This window comes from Penaeus vannamei, chromosome 29 (genome assembly GCF_042767895.1).
Source record: "Penaeus vannamei isolate JL-2024 chromosome 29, ASM4276789v1, whole genome shotgun sequence".
Classification (NCBI taxonomy): domain Eukaryota; kingdom Metazoa; phylum Arthropoda; class Malacostraca; order Decapoda; family Penaeidae; genus Penaeus; species Penaeus vannamei.
This window is the reverse complement of record NC_091577.1, coordinates 33,387,511-33,392,510: the sequence shown is the minus strand read 5'-3', so window position 1 is coordinate 33,392,510 and position 5,000 is coordinate 33,387,511. Positions and strand designations below refer to the sequence as shown.

At 45.6% G+C, this 5,000-nt stretch overlaps 1 pseudogene; it reads right to left on the bottom strand.

Moving 5' to 3' along the window:
- Nucleotides 1-1,294: 1,294 nt before the first annotated feature.
- Nucleotides 1,295-5,000, bottom strand: part of LOC113823654 (serine/threonine-protein phosphatase 6 regulatory ankyrin repeat subunit C-like) — a 6,988-nt pseudogene continuing 3,282 nt past the window's right edge.

Genomic DNA, 5,000 nt, shown 5'->3' with positions numbered 1-5,000 from the left:
TATTGTTGTTGTTATCATTATTAGTATTATTATTATTATTATTATCATTGTCATTATCATTATTATTATTATCATTACTATTATTGTTGTTATCATTACTATTATTATTACTAGCATTGTCATTATTATTATTATTATTATTACTATTGTTGTTATCATTATTATTATTATTATTCTCATTATTATTATTATTCTACCGTTTCTTCTTCTTCTTCTTCTTCGTCTTCTCTTTCTTCTGCTTCTTCTTCTTACCGTTCTGGGTCCTTGTGTACAGAAATGGTTCGTGTGTTGGATGCCACTCTCTTCGTTGCAAAGATGGAAAGTAAAGTCACGAAACCTGTCAATGTGGTTAACAAGAGCTCGTGGAAACCTCAACTTCGTTTTCCTATTCTTATCACAATAATCTTCAGTAGAAAGAAACACTTTTTTCATTTATAATCTTTCTTTTTTTCTTTTCTTTTCTTTTCTGTTCGAGAAAAAGAAAAGACTTCACAGAACAAAAAATTCCGAGAATTTTCCTGTGCTTTTCGAAGGGCAAAGAAAGCTATTTGTGGAAGTTCCAGGAATGAGATAATGGCATTGGTGGAAGGAGGGGGGGGAGGGAGGGGGAGGGGAGAGCAAGGGCAAAGGTGAAAAAGCTTAGTGAAAAGAAAAGAACCTTGTGGGGCCGAATAGAGAGAGGAGATAAATGAAAAACAAACTTTTAATCTCATTCCCTCGACACATTTCGGTGGCTCGCTTTTTTCGGTTCTTATGATTTCGTGTTTCTGTGTGGACGCGCTTGTCTGTCTTCTTTCTCTGGCTGTTTGCTTGTCTATTTTGTCTCTTTCTCTCTGTCCGTTTGCGTCTCTGTTTTTCTCATTCTCTTTCTCATTTCCTCTCTCTTTTCCTCCCTCTCTCCTTCCATCCCTCACCCTCCCTCCCTCTCGCTCTCTCCCTCTTTCTCTTTCTCATTTTCTCCCTCATCCTTCTTTCCCTCCATCCCTCGCTCTCTTTCTCATTCTCTCTTTCCCTCCCTCTCTCCTTCCATCCCTCTCGCTCTCTCCCTCTTTCTCTTTCTCATTTTCTCCCTCATCGTTCTTTCCCTCCACCCCTCGCTCTCTTTCTCATTCTCTCTCTCCCTCTCTCCTTCTCTCTTTCTCTTTCTCTCGGTCTCCCCCTTCTCCGCCCTCCCCTCTATCTCATATACGAATGCATGGTCTTCACAGCAATCACAATTATTCATTCTTCTCAACTATTCAATAAAAAAATAAATAAAAAAAAATCCCACTCACTCTGCAATAACTTCAAGTAACATTTATATACATTACACTGTTGTTTGTTGTTGCGTATAAGCATTGGTACATATATGTGGTGGTATGTGTATTTGTAAGGGTATGTGTATGTCTGTACCTGTCAGTCTCCTCGTATGTATGTATGCGTATGTGTAATTAAAAGTACCAGAATAAGTGTAAGATAAAGTGTATGTGTATGTGCATGCGTGTTCATTTACACTGTAAACAGTTGAATAAATACCAAAAAAATCTATAAGACAATGCACTGAAGAACTGACGTGAACCTCGATGCACGTTTTCCTGACTGAAGACGATCAGCTGCTCCGAAGTTCTTGCTCCAGAATCCCGATGATGTCCGGGGCGCCGTCGCCCACCTTCGGCTTCTCGAAGTCGCCCCCGAAGTAAGCATACACTTTCTTCGGCGCAAGGACCTCGCGCGCCTGCACTTGCTCCTGGTCGGCGAGGAACTCCACGTCCGCTTGGCACATTTCCCTGAACACTCTGATCATCCACTTGAGCAGGTCCTTCTCGCGCCACTCGACTCCCTCCCTCCGCTTCCATTCCAACACGTTCAGAAAGGCGTTCTTCAGCGCGAATCCAGCCGGAATGGGAATCTTCCACTGGCGGGAATCCCACCACGTGTACAGGGACTTCACGTCTCGGGGCATCCACACCTCTGCCTTCAAGCGGGACAGCAGCGTCTTGCACGACAGGAACACCCGTCGTTCCTCAGCCGACAGCTGGCTGATCACCGCAACTTCGGCTCCTGCAAAGCTGCACCGCCACGTTCCGTCCGCTTTGTTGCTGAGGTGGACCTCCTCAATGTCCGGGGGCGTCAGCGCTGGTCTGAGCACGTCCTTGGGCCAGGGAAGAGGGAGCACCGGCACCAGGTCGACGCCCACGAGCAACAGCGGGTACTGCCTCCCCTGCCAAGCAAAAGACAGGGACACGCCCACCTGGGTCCTCGTCACTCCAGGGGGAACAACGCTCAGTCGCTTGTCATGTAGGATATGGCTTTCCAAGTAGCTGGTGACGAGGCTATACAAGTTTTCAATGAGTGTGTTGCCCTGAAACTTTGGTGCGTCTGTCCTCACCTCGATTCGGAGTCTGTGTCCACAGTCCAAAACCTCCCGCTCATTCTGTTCCACAACTGTGATCTCAATGTCTGGGATATTAGAAAGAACTATACTTATATCACATTCATCCGGCGCATATAAGCGGGTACCATCTGATGAACTGCCCACAAGAGTCAGGGTTCCCTCATACGTCTTGTCTTGCAACGCTACTCCATTGGCAATAATCTGACACTCCTTTTGGACTGCTGTGCTCACTTCCCTTGCCTCGCCCTCACTGAAGTCAACACTGAAGTCACTACAGTCATCCACGATGTCACTCAAGCCCACCTGTTTCAGTAACGTTACTGTTGCTTCTGCTGGATCCGTTCTTTCTGGAACGTTAGAGTTGTCCTTGATAGCGGTCTCTGTCTTCCTGTACAACTTGAGATACTTATCCACATTTTCTTTGATTTCTGAAGGCACAGTACCTGCTACGCTTACTGGCTCCTCATCATGAACCATTGCCGCCAGAAGCTGGTATGTCGAGTCGTGGCAGTTCATGGCAGCAAAATGCAAAGCCGTGTGTCCATATTTGTCTGGCTGCAAGGGATTGGCATTGAGATCCAAGAGAAGAGCCACGCAACCGGAGATGCCATGCGCCGCAGCCAGGTGAAGGGCGGTGGTGTCGTTGGTGTAATCGACCACCGTGTCTGGCTGCACCCCACACACTTTTACAATCATGTACATGAGTTGCAGAAGTCCTCTCTGCGCTGCTACTGATAGTGACGCACAGACGATAGAGGAGAGGTAAGGCGGAATCTCATGGCTGTTGCTGCCGTCTGAGTTTCGATAAATGGAGAAGAGGTCGTCTGATAGTTGGATTATAAGCTTTACGTCTTCTTTTTCGCTCTCGTCTTTCAGTTTTTCATACATATCATCTAATTTCCTCTTCTCTTTTGCATGCAAAGCCTGTACAGAAGGAAAATTACTTTAATTTAAATAAACATATTTACATGTATTATGCAATGAATTAGTAATGTCGAAAAAATTATTTGTATTCTCGTAACTTAGTATCTGACACAAGATATAAAATTTCCTATTAGAAAAAAGGTAGTTATACACAGGTAGGCACCAAACAGACTAACCTCTTCAATCTCCTCTCGTAAGTAGTTGGGCATGATATCCTTTGGCAAAACGCCCGAAGAGTCAGATATGTAAAGGCTTGCGCTCATGTCTTTAACCATGGCAGCTGCAAGATTCCAGTGTTTGAAATGGAGTGCCGCATGGAGGGACGTGCAGCCACCCTCACTCAACAGGAAGCTCTGAGCCCCTGCCTGTTGCAGGAAAAATGCTGTGAGGATGCAATTATACTGGGCAGCCGTGCACATAAGAGCCGTAAGTGTCTTCACACCCAAGAATTTCCACTTTGTCTTCCATGGCGTTGGGCCTCCTAGAGTGTCCAGCATGCGGTCTATACCCTGGTGGAGAAGGCTTTCACGAGGCGGGAGCTGCCGCTTCTCCCAAGCCAACCTGTTCTTGTAGGCCTGGGGGTTGAATTCCAGTATTTTAATTTCTAGTCTATTGGGGAATACTGTAAACTCCAAAGGATATAGCTTTTTAAGCTTAAATATGAGCATGCCAATTTTATTCATGATAGTCTCACGACAAAAATACCTTTGGAAAAGCTACTTACCCTCGTGATGAGAGCTTGTACTCGGATTGTGACATCAGGAGAGTTCCAAGCCTGCTGCAGGAGAGTCAGGCCCCCAGCCATGGAGGTGAGAGGAGCCCCGGCAGCAATGAGAAGGCTCACCAGCTTGCGACGGTTGGATGTCACAGCGAGGGACAGGGCGTGAGAGACTACCCACAGGCTCCAGAGGGGCACCTTGGCACAGCAGCTCGGAAGCTTTCACCGCGTCATCCCCAGAACCAATGACTGTCAAGAGCTCCTCGTACAGTTCCTCAGGGTCCTCCACTTTCTGTGGAGCAAAAAAAATGGGTTTATGTCACTTGTAAGATGAAAGAAAGGGTCTCTCTCGGTCTCTGTTTCTCAGTCTGTCTGTCTGTCTTTGTCTGTTTGTTTCTCTGTCTACCAAATATGTTATCCAGTGAACTTGAAACTGGAGCAAAAGTAAATTCAAGTTAATACATGTATGAAATTAGTGGAAACAATCATTGTCAAAGGCATTTGCCATGTCTCGGTCTCTTCAAAATACTCTTATGTTCATAGGAGAAGCAGACATCTAACATTACTGGCAAAGATTAATATAACACCAATAGTAAAGTGAATGGCAGATGGCATCAACTTGAAACATTCAAAATATCTTATGTACTTCACCAAGGTTTCAGTGTTATATGCAGTACTTCAATACATACCTTGATAACCTGAAACCGCTTCATAATATTCAAAACCTCATTATTCCCGGCCTGTCGCGCGAGATCAGCAGGTGTCTCTCCCGAATAGGACAGAGATTCTGGATAGAGCTTGTGAACGTCCAGGAGCACCTCCACCGTGCGGGCTTCCCTGAGCGTAACGGCCCAGTGTACAGGCGTCAGTCCATTCTTATCTTGGTAGTGTCCATCGTGACTGTGGTGGATGTTGATGAGCAGGTGACTGGCTCCTCTCCTGATGTATTCGAGGATGCTCTTCGATAGTTCTTCTTCAATTCGT